Here is a 16973-nt window from a genome sequence, read left to right as displayed (position 1 = left end):
TAAAGTCCAACTGAAATCACAATTAATCCCTTTGCAGTCAAAAATAATGTCAACATGTTTTTATAAGATATTGGTAATAGTTTTGTATCATTAAACTGAAGAAACTATGTCCTTGGGGAAACACTGGAAATGATGCTTTTTGGATCTTTTTTTTCCCAGTTGGAGGATTGGTTGATTGATAGCTGCAGGCTGCAAGAGTGCTGATGTAAACAAACTGCTGCACCTATAAAAACATCTAATTTAAGAGCCTTTGAAAAACCTTTAATCCCCAACTTCTGATGGTAGTTCACCATCGAGAAGGGTCTGCAGTGGTACAAACAGCTTCCAGTACATACTGTTTTCTATACCGCGACTGTAACTTTACAGTTTTACTTTACTGCTGCTCCAGTACTTCTTTAGGAGTGCCGCAAATAATTGTTATAAATAATGCAGTCTCTCGCAGACCTTTGCTGCTCTTTTTTTTTTCTTTTTTAAATCTTGAATGAAACACTCGTCCAAACCCAATAATAGACATTTGTCACCTCAAGCTGGTTAATGTAACACATGGCATTTCAGTGAGAAAATAGCAGCTATTAGCTGTAATAACACTAACCTGGACTGCATGAAATTTGCTCTTGTGAGAAGATGAAATGTGTGGAAACCCTGTAATCCGGAACGTTTTTTTAAAATTTATTTTAACCTTGTGTACACAAGTTTTTATCCCAGGCAGCAGGAACACAGAGCTACCAGTGACACTGCATTTCTCACACAAGTCTTTTACAGGTTAAAGTAACTGTAGACTACAATAGTACATGGACGGTTAGGAAATGTTAAAACATGCAATCAAATCAATCTAATCCAAGCAGATTACATTTAACTCTCAAAGCAAACAAATGTATCATGTTGTGCCTTTTTCCTCAAAAAATTATGACTATTTACTTGAAATTTAATGACTTTTTTTCCTATATATTCCATATAATTATATGACTTAATTTTCAATAATCTTGGAATTTTTTTCAGTCCAAATACTCAGTCATATTTAAACACATGTGCAGCATCCTCAGTTTTCAGGGGAAAAAAAGCAAATCCCACATAAAGCCAAACCAACTGTGCTTACAATATGCCTGCTGAGTGTTTTTATGTTTTTATGTCATGGATCAAAGATGAATAATTCTACTCTGTGCATTCAATACATACTGATCTTGTTCTTGTTCATTTAACCATGTGAATAAAAGCTTTTTAATTTTTTTTGGACTATAATGAAGTAGTGTGCCCTTAAATTTCTGGCAGGCTTTCATCCCCTCTCTCGTGATAAATCCCATTTTGGAATGAAACTCCTCATGTGGCCTCCAGTTGTTCTTCTATTTTTAAAGCGTTTTCCCAGATCTGAGCTACCCTGTAGAGTTAGGTCTAAATCTTGACATGTAAGAAATAAAATATTATTTGGAGTCCCAGCAGGTTTTCTAATAAAAAAAGCAAAATATTAGAGAGTGTAAGTGATTAGACAGCATTTCTATTTTATTTATTTTTTTGACAAAATGTCAAACTTTTGTAATAATAATGGAGTCCCCCTTTCCAAATACTTTCCTGATTTGACTAATTTATGGCCACTTGTGGAACCATTAACAGATAAAAGGCAGGCAATCTGGAGCAGCCCCACAAATCAGACAATCGACGTGACACAGACGTTAAAGCTACTGTCAGGCTGATTTATCTCTCTGAAGTCGTCCCCTGAAATCTGTCAGAAGTCTTTCGTCTTTCCTTTAAAGTAACCTCATTGACTAAAAGAGAGAGAGAGAGAGAGAGAGATAACTGACGGAGGAAACCTCCTCAGCTTTCAGATTCCTGGGTCTGGTCTTCACAGATCTGTTGAAACAAGAAAGAAACGTCAAGTGACACAAGATAATTATCCAGGCTTGACCTTTGACCGTTTCACCAGTGGTTTCCTGGATTGTAAGGAAGGAGATCTGAGATGTGACCTTTGTTTTGTAGTCGGTCAGTCCTCTGAGTGTGGAGACCGATATAATGTAGCTGACCTCTGACCTTCACACGGAGTGCCAGCGAACACTTGCCTATAAAAATTTTTTATTGCAATTCGTCCATTGGGAAAACTCCCACTGGTAATGGGAATGTTTATTAAATGAGCAAGAGGTTCTACCAAAATATTTCCGTGTTTTAAACTAATGGTGAAAACTTTTATTTGTTACTATTGGCAAATTTATCTACTAGTGCAAGGACTAATGATTTGTTTTTTATCATGTAAACATAGGAGACTGATATTTTAAGGGCTGTGTATATTAATATTGTGAATTCGGAAATTATTTGCTGTTAAATTGCAGTTGAAACAGGTTTTCTTACTGTAATCATTCCTGCTGTTCATACTGGCCATTAACAGACCTCTTCATAATAAACTTTCAACATAAGTGATGGGGGACAAAATCAAATATGTATTTAGTTTAAGTTTATCTGAAGCTAATATGAAGCTTTAGCTGTCCAAATTCAGTCAAATCAATTAGATATCTTCCAGAGTTAGTCTTTTTAGTGCCAAATTCCCTCTTTTTATTACTATAACAGGTAAATGCTGTCTTGGGAAACACAAAAAGGGAATTTTACACTAAAGGATATCAGCATTGCCAGATGTATGATAATTATCGTGTTTGTACGACCATTTTGCCATCTGTATGATCAATAATACCAAAACTCCCATAATATCAAATAATTTGATCATTTTGTGACACTTAGTATTAGTAATTGTAATCAGTCTAGGCTATCTCATTTTAATTAATTTCCCAACACAATCAGGATAATAAAATATGGATCCTACATCTGTGTTTAAGCATCTTTTCTTATGTGATGTCTTTCCAGCCAATCAGACTATCATCATACACATGCATCATATAAATACATCATAATTTTTTTTTCTAAACGATGTGGCTAGATTTGTAGACGGTGTCAAAAAGTCAATCTGAAAATTACACATTTGCGCCTATTGGTTCTCTTGGTTATGGCTTGCTTATGATAATTTTCCTCAAAACATGATCATTTTAAGCCTCTGGTATGATACGCTGGAAGACATCCACTTGATTTGACTAACTCAGGCTGCTGAAGTCTCATATAATGCTCGGATAAACTTTTAAATGCATTTTTGCACAAAATGAGGACTGGATTTTGTCCTGCATCACTTACATTGTAAGCATTTGGAAGGGATCTTTTACTGGCCAGTATTAGCAGGAGGAATTATTACAGAAAAAAACTGTTTCAATGTCCATTGTTTTAGACAGACTTGAATCACTGTGAACCTATCCTTTAACCAGCTTGATCTGTCACCTCCAGACAGCAAAGATAAAAAATTTTAAAAAAATCCATTAATGTAGTAATATATGAATGACTTATGTTGACTATCTTGTTGTTGTCTTATTGAATTAAGCTCTGGGGACCATAAAAAATGACAAACGTAATCTGCAAGAAGGTCATTGAGAGACACAGAATCAGTGTATTCCCACATATTTTAGCGAATATACAGTGCCATAAAAAAGTATTAGTATAAATTTAACATAAAACAAAGGCAACCTGAGTAAACACAAAACATGGTTTTTAAATGATAACTTTATTTTATTGAAGCCAAAAAGTTATCCGACACCAACAGGGCCTGTGTGAAAAAGTATTTGCCCCCGTACCCACTATTCTACCAAACCTCACTGATAATTGGGTTCAGTTGGACCAAACACACCCAGGCCTGATTACTGCCAGCCCTGCACAATTTAGACATCACTTTTTCAGCAATGTGAAATTGGTTAAAAGGTCTCAACGAGCAGCACACCATGCCACCATCAAAGGAAATTCCAGAAGAGATGAGGAAGTAGGTGATTAAAATGCATCTGTCTGAGAAGGGTTACAAAGCCATTTCTAAGGCTGTGGACTCCAAAGAACCACATTTAGAGCCATTATCTCCAAATGGAGAAAATTTGGCACAGTAGTGAACCTTCCCAGGAGTGGCCACCCTTCAAAAATTCTTTCAAGTGATTACTCATCCAGGAAGTCATCATCCGTCATCATTATCTGAGGATCTGCAGGCCTCTCTCACCTCAGTTGAAGTTTATGACTCAACTGTTGAAAAGATACCAGACGAAAATGTCATCCATTGTAGAGTGGTGAGATGAAAACCACTGCTGACTCAGAACAACATGAAGTCTCATCTCAGTTTTGCCAAAACACATCTTGATGACACTCACACCTTTTGGGAATATGTTCCACAGAGAGTTGAGTCAAAAGTGGAAATGTTTGGACAACAGGGGTCCCATTACATCTGGTGTAAACCAAATGCAGCATTCCACAATAAGAACATCATACCTATAGTCGAGAACCGTGGTGGTAATGTAATGATGTGGGGATGCTTTGCTGCTTGAATGCCTGGGAGACTTGCCATAATTGAGGGAAACATGAATTCTGCTCTCTACCAGAAAATCCCAAGGGAGAATGTCCAGACAGTGATTTGAAGCTCAAGCGCAACTGTGTTATGCAGCAAGGCAATGATCCAAAGCATAAGAGCAAGTCCACCTCTGATTGGCTCAAAAGAAACAAATTATGGTTTTGAAGTGGCCTGGTTAAAGTCCTGACTTGAACTCCATTGAGATGCTGTGGCTGGACATTAAACCGACGTTACATGCTCGTAAACCTTCCAGTGTGGCTGAATTAAAGCAATTAAAGCAAACATCCACCACAGCGATGTGAGAGACTGATCTCCAGTTATCGGAAACATTTGATTGCAGTTGTTGCTGGTGGTACAACCAGCTATTAAGTTTATGGGGCAATTACTTTTCACATGGGTGATACAGGTGTTGGATAACCTTTTTGCTTAAATATATAAAATTATCATTTAAAAAGAAATCAGAAAGGAGGCAAATACTTTTTCACAGCACCGTATGGTATGAGAGGTTCCTATGGATGTTCTAATACTTTCTCCTCTGTGAAAATGTCACCATTGGAGTACATTGTAACTCCAAAACTGTTCTGAATAAAGAAAGAAACCATAAACTTTTACAGCCACCTTTCAAGTGTACAGGGGATGAGTGGTTGATAAGTTAAATGTATATTTTGGTGGTAAGTATCACATAAAGTCTGTGAAGCATGGGACTGAGCATCTGGGAAATCATAAAGTTATCACATCTGTTGATTTCCATTTTTTTTTTTTCACAGCCAGCTTCGCTTTGGGACCTTTCACCTTTCATAAACTGCTACGTGAGTGCATCTGACATTATTCTGCCTTTTATGGATATACTGAGTTTATTGCCCTTTATTATTTATCACCATTTATGATTGATTTCTTACTTTAAATCAGCATGTGAAGTATATGTTAGATCAGCCCATAATCATTTGTGAGGACCTGGTTAGGATTGTGTTTTTTTCTTCTACCTCTTCTACCAGTGTGTGTCAAGCTTGATGATAAACTGCTTGCATGATACTGTGTACGTTCCACTAAGAGTTCATTCTGACATGTAACAATTGCCAGCGTCATACTTGTGGATGGAGACATTTTCCAGAGAAGTTCTCCGAAGTGCTTTATGTTTGCTCGGAGCCCCAAACAGGACTAATACTTCATTTTAACTTATTTATGACCATCACAGCTGCTTGGCTAGATGTTAGCGCGCTTATTTTTTTGGTGAATCAAACTCAAAGCGGCTTTTTTTTCAGCCACTTCAAACACTGATGAGCGAGCTGGCAGCAGTAGGTGCTGAGAGAGAGTCAGAGGAGCCAAAAACTGTGTTGGGAAGACGGAGGGATGTACCGGGCAGCAGCCAAACACTCTTTCGCAAGAGCTTCACTGCAAAGCTGACATGTTAATTGCTGTTTATGACTTAATTTTCAAGAGTTGCAGCACAACAGAGAAATTAAACAACAGATGGTTTCACCAAAGCTGTCTGGTTGGTCAGACATGATGTTCCTGCCATGCCGATACGCCCATTAAACATACCATTTTGCTTTATTGGTTGTATTTGACATCGTAACTTTTCTTTATGGGGGTTGTCTGACTAACTGGAAAGGATCTCACACCAATAAGATTGTTTGACTATAGCAAACAATCATATAAAAATATCATGGTTTCACACGAATATTAAAAATACTCCATTTAAATGTAATTGGAACACAAAGTTTTACAGCATCATTTGCTTCTATTAAGCTGTCTATAAATCATCATTCAAACCTGACATTTCAATGAGCATGACTGTGGTAGCTTTACAGATTTAAATCTGAACAAAAGCATATACATGAGAATTAATCATGGTCTAAATGTGTATGGAAACAACAAACATAAATGAAAGTATTTAGTACCAATAAAAATTTTGACCTGATGATAGTGCTATACATGGGGACATGAATATCTGTACAAAACTTCATGGGAATACATCCAATAGTTGTTGGGAGATTTAAAGTAATAATATCGAAGATTTTCATTTAAATAAACATCTGTTACATCATTATCTATCTCCAAATGAGGTAACACAATGGTGACTGAGCCTTTATGGCCCACTGATGAAAGCCCTTGCATTTGCAGTATTATAAGTATTGCGAACTGGGTGTTGGTGGCAACATTCCCGTGAACAATCACGGACGGCATTCAGTTATGTGTTTTCCATCACCCTGGAGCGGTCGGTCCGCCAGAGAGTGTATGGAGAGATAATGCAACAGACTCACTCTTCAACTGCCAACTGACTGACATCACACAGGCAACACTGTTTAGATCTCTGGGAAATGAAGTCCAAAAACGCACCTGCAGTTTTACTGCTTATTGCCATAAAGATCTGTATAAATGTGGAGATCTTTGAAATTGTTACTTTTCACTAAAAACCAAAAATGTCAACCAAAAGAAACGTCAAGGGATCACCAAAGTGCTTTGGATTCATTCCCTGGGGACCATTAACGTCTGTATAGAATTTCATGACAATCCATCCAATAGTTGTTGAGATGTTTCAGTTTAGACCAAAGTAGTGGATAAATCAACAGACCAACATTTCCATCTGTATATAGCCACACCACTAGCGTGGCTAAAAAGACTTAAATATAATTAAAAAAGACTTAGTTGAGTACTTTGTCATTAAGGGAATTACATTAACTGAGAGTAAAAGTTTCAGAGTATCATGCATTGGTATTGGTTTTCTCATTCCAGAGTAATGACGTAATCATAGTTCATAACTCTGAGTGAAGTTCTTATCCTCAACATAATTGCTGTCCTGCACATATTTTCTACAAATGGAAACATGTGCAGCCTCATGGGGCCCAAAACACACACACACACATGCACATACAAAACACAAACACACACACACACCATAAACAAGACAAGAAATAAAAAACAAATTCCATGGACGCATGACTGGAGAATTTGGAAGCTTATGTGGGAACATGATGGAACATTTTATTTGTGCAGCTAAATGATCATCTCTGGTAGTCAAGACCTATTTATGAACGATTCAATCATCAGGAACAAATCATATCACAATGCAAAAATTAGAAATAGGGACACGCACACTCATGGCTGTATGCATCATTGAGGTCCCTGAGGCCAGGACCTTGGTATTTTTTCCAATGTGCATATTAAAAAGAGTTGTGAAATAACTGCTTAAAACGACTTAACATTGGTGTAGGAAAGATTTTACACAGTGCCATGATCACTCACTTCCTCAGCTGAGCGGTGCTTGTGTGTGCGTGTATGTGTCTGTGTGTGTGCGTGCGTGGGGATATTGTTGTCGTTACTACAATATTTTTTCTCAGCACGGCACCTCTTTCATTACGTGTGTTGACAGACACTCGTTGAATTGAAGCATACTTTGGGTAACCAGACAAACTACTGACTTTTTACTTAATTTTACTAGTGGACTGTTCAGTGTCATTCATCCCCAGACATCATTTGCCAAATAGCTTCTGTGTGGTCGTGCTACAGTGGCTATCCATTACATTTAATGCCAGCTAGTTTCACCTGAGTGATTTAGCTAGTTAACGTAGCCAGTCATCTGATGGCAGACAGATACATTTTAAGTGAAATGCTTTTCTTTCAGTTCAGCGTGTTACCCTTTGTTTACTTTCTTCACTGAGACAGAGAAGAAAATGAAAAAATTTAGACAGACAAAGCTGAGTTTTGGGACGGGAGGAGATGTGGGATCAGAGGTGAATGAGAGAAAGAGAAAGAGAGAAGGCGATGGAGATGACAGGGGAAGAGCAGCAGGTACGGCACACAATGCAATCTCAAACAAAAGAATGAAATAAAGAACATGTATCTAATTTTACTACATTATTTTTATCACTCTGGCAGGAGACACAATGAGGTGTCAGAAAGAAAGGGACAGGCAGTGAACATGGGGTGAGAGAGGCGGACAGGAGAGAGAACAAATTTGAGGATGGACAGAGAAATGTACAGACAGGATATAACGTTGAAGAGACACCAGACAAGCAGAGCAATACTGGGGGAGACGAGGCTGGAAAAAAGGTGACAAGGAGAGAGAGATGAGAGGTAACTTTTCAAGCGTTCAAAGCATGTTCAAGCCCTGGATTTTGACTTAAAGGCAACATTTTTACAAACGTTTACCTCAAGCTTTGAGCTTTAACATAGACCACTGACATTATAACAGTATATAAATGACAGAAATCACAAAAAGCAAGTTATGTCCCCTTTAACTTTTCGGACTTCTGATTAATTTTAAAAAGCAACAAATGTAGTGGATTTCTCTCCTGAATTAACTACAGTTCTCTAGCTCACAAAAGCAAAAAATCCTCCAAACTCATTGTCATTGCCGTCCTAAAAACCCATATGAGCGCTCGTATCTGACACACCCATCAGTTCATGATCATAGTACCCTTTTCAACTTTATTTATTCCTGTAAAAGCAGCTGTATACAGCGGCTCACCACCCAGATCAAGGCTCAAGGCTATAGGAGGCTCCCCAGCTTGCCTCAGTATACGTCATTTAATGCGAGTCCTCGTTTTCCCAAATCTCTGTAACAGAGATGGCAAGTGCAAAGTTAGCATGACACAGACACAGTGGCCACATATATGGGAAATACAACAGGTTGAAATAAACCGAAATTTCCCTGTAACTGGGGAGAGACAGGTTGCTTTTGAACTTCTCAAATGTTAGTTACTGAAGTTTAAAGAGTTTATTTACTCCGGCACAACTGAGAAGATTTCTCTCAGATCTCACCGCAAACCAGGCCAGATGTGTAAACTTGATGTGGATACAAGGCTAAAACTCAAAAAAGAAAAGACAAAACTTAAAAAATGATTCAAGTGAGCACACAATAGCAAGGAAAGTGAAGTTTATATTGCACTTTCAATGGACATAATTTTGATTGTTTGGTATTTAGACTACAAAATATTGTACTCAACCTAAAAGAATAAGGTAGATTTCGGTTTAGATTTGGTCTCTTATCTTATTTTTTCATTTCCACTGTGTCATATCACACCTACAAACAAGGGATGCTTTAAGTTGTGTCAGTCAAACGTGAACCATTGCACGGCCAGTATGGCAATTTGTATGCAAGTACGATTCTATGAATTCTGGATGACAACCAAATGTATATCAGGCATAAACATGGCTGAACTGTGGCTGAACTGGCATAGACAGTCAAGGGGAAAGATAGAGGGATGCTAGAAAAACAATCCTCTGTGTTCAATATCTTCTAGCTTGCCCCGAGGCAAAAGTGAGCCATGGGAGCTGTTGAGCTCCCATGTTACCCAACTTGGTTTGGTTATTAGTTGAGCAAGTTCAAATGTGCACCATGTAATCATAATTTCAACTGAAATATAGAAAAGCGATTAAAAGTAGATTTCAACAAAAGGTTCCTTCTACAACAGGGTCTAAAGATTAGGTCCATTTGAGTTTCTATTATCAATAACTTAATATTTATTTTACCCTTAACTGTGACACACCCTGTAAAGTCTGTTACAATATGAGCGCTACAAACTAATCATTGATTACATTTCTGACATTTAATAATGATGAGATATCATTGCTCATGACGGTTTACAGGTCCATGTGGTAAATTAATGATATGGATACTATAAATAACTGCATAGATGTGCCTAATGGTTGTGCATAATGACAGCAGCTGCTCTGGCACTGTTGAACATCGCAGGTGTGACACTGTTTGGTTTATGGGCAGGTCTAAAGACTGGTGGAGCAGGCAGCATATTGATATGGAAACAGAAGATTAAGGGCATGTCTTCTTCAATTTATGACTAATTGTGGGAATGGAAATAGTTCCACAATGACTGAGATTTATGACACAGAACCATGCATACACATGGCTTTATAAATCTTTCCCACCTCCCATCACTACACACCTCAGTTAAAATATGAAAATTTAAACATATTTGTTGTGTGATGTAGTGCTTCTGCTCTTCTGCCCTGAAGGTTAATGTTATCAAACCTCTTCCACACTACCACAGCTGTTCTTTTGTGGAATCAACTCCTCCACAGCAAGACGGCAGCAACATGACTTTCATTACTGTGTGTTGCTGCTGTGAATACTAATGAGGTAAATACATTAACATGTTGCAATATCCTGATGTGAGACATTTGTATCACATACTTTATACTGGTATTATCACAAATTATGTAATATCCCTACCAGTCAGTAAGGGACATCCAGTTTTCTTAGTTTTCTTTGTTGCCAATGGGGTAACTAAAAAAACTGGATAGAGTCTGGCAAATAAACAAAACATCCTCTAACATGATAAAATTTGAAAAACCATCCACAGTAATGAAAGACAGTAAGTGAATGCAAGTCACATGGCATTTGTCACACTTTTATGCAGCTTTCATGTTATGCGTTATATTTTAAATTATACAGCTGAGCCAAGTAAAACCTCCCGTTGTAAACACTTTTATAGGCTCTCTGTGACATAGAGCAGGACCAGCAGAGAGTCCCATGGCTAACCCTATTTGCAAAGAGTTGTGGCTTAGACATGTTGCAGACCACAAGTCTTGCTAACAAAAGAGGTCAGCTCCATGATATAATTCCCAAACCCGCAAATTAAAGCAAACATTGTGAAAATTTTAAAGGATATGGCGTTCCACCAAACTGGAAGAATCTCGCTTAGTCTGGCAAGATGGTCTTAAAACATATAGGAAGGCCCTCTGTAATGCTGGAGCTGCCTATTACTCATCATTAATAGAGGAGAATAAAGACAGTCCTAGGTTCATTTTCTGCACTTTGGCCAGGCTGACAAAGAGTTATAACTCTATTGATCCATGTATTCCTATAGCTCTCAGTAGTAACGACTTTGTGAGCTTCTTTAATGATAAAATTCATTACTTCCTGCCTTCAACAAGCACAGGAACCTTAGAAAAAATTGTAAAACCTGATATATATTTAGACTGTTTTTCTCCAATAGACCTTCCTCAACTTACTTCAACAATTTCTTCATTTAAACCATCACCCTGTCTCTTAGACCATATCCCAACTAGGTGGGTTAAGGAAGTCTTACCCTTAGTTAGCACTTCTTTACTAGACATGATCAGTCCGTCTTTATTAACAGGCTATGTACCACAGTCTAATGTAGCTGTAATTAAACCTCTTCTTAAAGAGCCTATTCTTGATCCAGGTGTTTAGCCAACTATAGACCTATATCTAATCTTCCCTTTCTCTCCAAGATCCTTGAGCAAGCAGTTGCCAATCAGTTGTGTGACTTTCTACCAAACAATAGCTTATTTGAGGATTTATAGTCAGGATTTAGAGCACATCATAGCACAGAGACAGCATTGGTGAAAGTTACAAATGACCTCCTAATTGCATCAGACAAAGGACTTGTCTCTGTACTTGTCTTATTAGATTTTAGTGCTGCATTTGACACCATTGACCATCACATCCTGTTACAGAGACTGGAACATTAATTGGCATTAGAGGAACTGCATTAAGCTGGTTTAAGTCCTATTTATCAGATCGATTCCAGTTTGTACATGTTAACGATGAATCCTCCATGCACGCTAAAGTTAGACACGGAGTTCCACAAGGTTCTGTGCTTGGACCAATACTATTCACCTTATATATACTTCTTTTAGGTAATATTATTCGGAAACAGTCCACAAATTTTCATTGTTGTGCAGATACCCAATTATATTTATCAATGCAGCCAGATGAAACCAAACAGTTAACTAAACTCCAAGCATGCCTTAAGGACATAAAGACCTGGATGAGCTGCAATTTTCTGCGACTAAACTCAGACAAAACTGTTGTGCTTGGCCCTAAACCCCTTAGAAACACATTATCTAATGGTATAGCTACTCTAGATGGCATTGCCCTGGCCTCCAGCACTACCGTAAGGAATCTGGGAATTATCTTTGATCAGGATATGTCCGTGAACAAATTTCAAGGACTGCCTTTTTTCACTTATGTAACATTGCAAAAATCAGGCATGTCCTGTCTCAAAATGATGCAGAAAAACTAGTCCACACATTTGTTACTTCTAGGCTGGATTATTGCAATTCCTTATGATCAGGCTGCCCTAACAAGTCTCTAAAGACTCTCCAGCTGATCCAGAATACAGCTGCTGATCCAGAATACAGCTGCACGTGTACTGACAAAAACTAGGAAAATAGATCATATTTCTCCCATTTTAGCTTCTCTGCACTGGCTCCTTGTAAAATCCAGAACAGAATTTAAAATCCTTCTCTTCACCTACAAAGCCTTTAATGGTCTGGCACCATCATATCTTAAAGAGCTCATAGTACCCTATTTCCCCACTAGGACACTGTGCTCCCAGAATGGAGGCTTACTGGTAGTTCCTAGATTCTCCAAAAGTAGAATGGGAGGCAGAGCCTTCAACTATCAGGCTCCTCTCCTGTGGAACCATCTTCCAGATTTGGTCCGGGGGGCAGACACCCTCTCTACGTTTAAGAGTAGGCTTAAGACTTTTCTTTTTGATGAAGCTTATAGTCAGGGACCAGCCTTGGACCAGCCCTTAGTTATGCTGCTATAGGCCTAGACTGCCGAAGGACTTCCATCGATGCACTGAGCTTCTCTCTCCTATTCTCCATCTGTATGTATTCATTTACCACTAATGCATGTTACTAAATTGACTTCTTCCCCGGAGTTCTTTGTGTTTTCTCATCCGCAGGAAACCACATGAACTGTGCTGACGTGGGGATGTCCTTCTTCTGTCCTTCTCCAGCTGTTCCTGCCGTTGTTGCTAGTCATGTATCTATTGTTGTTGTTGTTGTTGCTGTTGATGTTCTGCTTCTCTGTGTCCCCACCCCCCCACCCCCTTCTCTCTCTCTCAACCCAACCGGTCAAAGCAGATGGCTGCCCGCCTAGAGCCGGGTTCTGCTTGAGGTTTCTTCCCATTAAAGGGGAGTTTTTCCTTACCACTGTCGCCAAGTGCTGCTCATGAGGGAATTGTTGGGTCTCTCTCTAAATTCTCTCTGTAAATTAAAGAGTATGGTCTAAACCTGCTCTATGTGAAAAGTGTCCTGAGATGACTTCTGATTTGGCTCTATATAAATAAAATTGAATTGAATTGAAAATTCATGGGGGAATGTTGGAATTAAAGAGTACGGTCTTAAAAAATTGAAATGAAATTGACAAGTCAAAGCTTCAGTGGCCATTGGCTCATATTTAAACATACTTGGCTCACAGCTGCACCTTTACCAATGTAAAGGTGCTTTGAATTACATGAACTGGAAAATGGATGCGTCCTGTTTTTTGTATTGCATTGCAATGGTGTGACTAGCTCATCAACCCCCACCTTGATTTTGAAATTCATGTGAATTTATTAACCGTTGAACACTTTCACTTGAGGATTGATTGATAGTCCTCTATCATCGTTAAAATATTTATCTTAGCCTATTTTTATTTCCAGTTGAACACTTTTTAATATTTAAATGTCTTTTTATGTTGCCTTGTGTTGCTATAAATAAACTTTCCTTGCCTTACAATTTGAGAAGAATCTGTAATGGCTACATTGGAAGCACTTGCTCTAAATGATGATATAACTTACTGTATGCATTAGTTATGTAAATAGTGGGGAAAATGTCAGTAGAGTGTGTGTGAAAATATGAATATCATTAAAATAGAATAATTAAGCATGTTGACATGCATTGACATAACTAAATGTAACAAACTAAAAACATTGTAATTTCTATGTTGTATTATTTAATTCATCATCATAGTAGTCATATAGCAATGCAAAATGAAAACAGAATATACTTACAAAATAATTACAATACATAGGCTCAACTTAAATTTTTTGTAATAGTATTAGCCTATTGTTACTTTGCATTAAATGGAAGTATTTAGGTATGAAAACCATCATTTTTGATCAACAAAGTATTCTGTATTACATGTCAATGTGTACAACAATTCAGTGAGTTATGATAGTTGTATATATTCCCACGATATATTTCTATACTTTTTTTGTTACTATATACCAATATGGTTGCCGTGTTGATTGATTCAATGACTCACAGCACCCAATGTGGCATCTACTTATATCTATGATTGGCAGTTAGCAAACTGGCTAGCTTTATTTGTGGCTGGCTAGCAGTAGCATGCTCCCAGCCAGCTAGCATGTTACCAATTAGCTAACCAGCACGTCGTCACTTAATCACCAGCAAAACTAATTTTGCAATGAAACACACAGGAATGTCATTGAGCCACTTTCTTGTGTAACCACGGACTAAATAACTGCTGTCACAAACTTGATTTGGCTGAGCTCTGAGTCTGATCCTTCAGATTGTCAGCACCTCCTATGTCCTCCACCAATCTCCTGTGTCCTCCCATGCTGTGACATATTGTGATCATTAAAAGGAAACTTTTAAATGAGAATTTACAGTGTGAAAAATGCCTCAAACCCACTGCTTTCCCCACCTTGTGACTCTAGAGAGTCAAGACAGACAGTTAGGCTATTTGTTGACATGTCAATTTCCATTTCAAACTTCACTAAAGTTGAACTAAAGTTGAGCACATATTTACTTTGTTGCTCCATTCATACAAATAGCATTAACTGTGAAATTCCAGTGTCAGAAATTTCTCAGTCAGAAATGTTTTCATCATCCTTTCAAATAAACCTGCTTGTTTTCTTTGACAATCAACATTTTTGCCAGTGGTTTCTACTTCACCATCCAAAGCAAATCTTCATATGTTTTAAACTAGGTAATGCTGCAGATGAAAGCTATTAGACAACCTCTTTCATGGCAACACTATAATCCCACTGATAAATTCTATAAGGTGATTAGGAATTCAACACCTTTTACACTGTTGGCAGTCAAGCCTCACTTAGTCTTTGAGGATTTATCAAGCTACAAATGTGTTGACAACTGCAATACATCTCAATGAACTGTGAACACTTTTTCTTAACTCACGTTGTTTCAATTATCCATTCCGTCATTGTCTGGACCAGCTTAATCATGTTCAGAGATGAGAAGCTGCAGCCAGTCCATCCAGGGCCTGCGCCAGGACTTTTTCTCTCCCAGTGCCAAGGGGGAGCTTGACCAATACATGGGGTTCTAAAAAAATAGTCGATTTTCATGACTTAAGAGTTACTTTATGAGGAAATCCTCTTTTTCTAATAAAAGCAGATTTTTAATTGAATTCTTCCAAAGAATATTCAACAAAATAGCTATAAGCCTTATACAAGTGATCACAAGCCAATGATAAAAATATCTTTCATGTGCAAAGGCAAAGACTTCAGAGATGGACAGCGCTCATGCAGCCACAACTGATATTAACACAATACATGCAAAAATATGACAACAACAAGGAAGTGTATTTATCCCATATGCATAATCAGACAACTGTGCATTGGTAATAATGTTTCGGATGAAATGGCTATCACAATGTCAGAAATGAAATTAATAACACCCAAAGTGCAGCCACAACGAGAAGCGCAATGCATTTATCCTGTGCCTGTTAATTGTGCACACACTTGTAAAACAAACTGACTATCATCACAATCTTAGTGATTAAATTTGTATTGCAAACAAAAATAACTTGTAGGCCAATGATATACATGCATCCTGCTGTGCACTAGTTATAATGTTAAGAGTTAAATGTCTATCACAACGCCAGAAATGAAAGAAATAATATCCAAAGCGCAGCCACAAGTGGATTTACCCCATGCCTGTTAACTGTGCACACATGGTGTATAACGAGCTGGCTATCATCACAATCTTAGTGATTATAACTCATCTTTCTTATCTCCCTCTTCTTCTTTGGCCCCCACGGAGACAAGCTCTGGGTCTGGATTTTCATTTTCTACCCACACTCTTCTCTTGATCAGAAAACAGTCCATCGCAACAGGGCGAGATGGGTGACTAGATAGCTAGAAGTTAGGTCGCATAACGTAGCCTAGAAGTTAGCTCACATAACGTAGCATGAGATGATGAGATGAGACAAACTTTAATGTCCTGAAGGAAATTTGTCTTGGGCAAAATAGCTACGCAGAGCTGCAATCAAGCAATACATGACAAAACAGCACACAAACCAGACCCCCATACACACATCCGTGCGTGTACCGTGTGAAAATACTAAAATGCTTGACATTGTTGTCAACTATGTTGTCAAATGCCATTTTTTTTTGCAATGCAAAAATCTACTTGCATTTCTTTTCCTGCTTTTTAGTTTCTCCTTCCTATGAAATGTGGGACAGATTCATGAATGACATGTGAGGACAGAGGAATTTAAACATGTCTAAATGTTATTATGAGGAAACACCTCATTAAGGTAATTTTTTAACAACTTTCCTCAAACATTGGTGACAAATGAGTAAATGAACACATATAATATTTTCCATTGTTTTTTGGTGCTTAAAGTTGTTGTGTTAACATGTTGTATCCTTGAGATCCAAACATGCACATTAAACTCTTTGATCACAGTTGCTAATTGACTGTATTTCTTTAAAATATGATTTTTCTGTGAACTCTTCACAGAAGTTCAAAAGTTTACAAGCCATGGTAATTAGGCCTAATAATGCACACATTTTCTAAACATGGGTTTCTAATTTGC

This window comes from Thunnus albacares, chromosome 4 (genome assembly GCF_914725855.1).
Source record: "Thunnus albacares chromosome 4, fThuAlb1.1, whole genome shotgun sequence".
NCBI lineage: Eukaryota > Metazoa > Chordata > Actinopteri > Scombriformes > Scombridae > Thunnus > Thunnus albacares.
The sequence above is the reverse complement of the archived record's forward strand: the minus strand, read 5'-3'. Positions refer to the sequence as shown.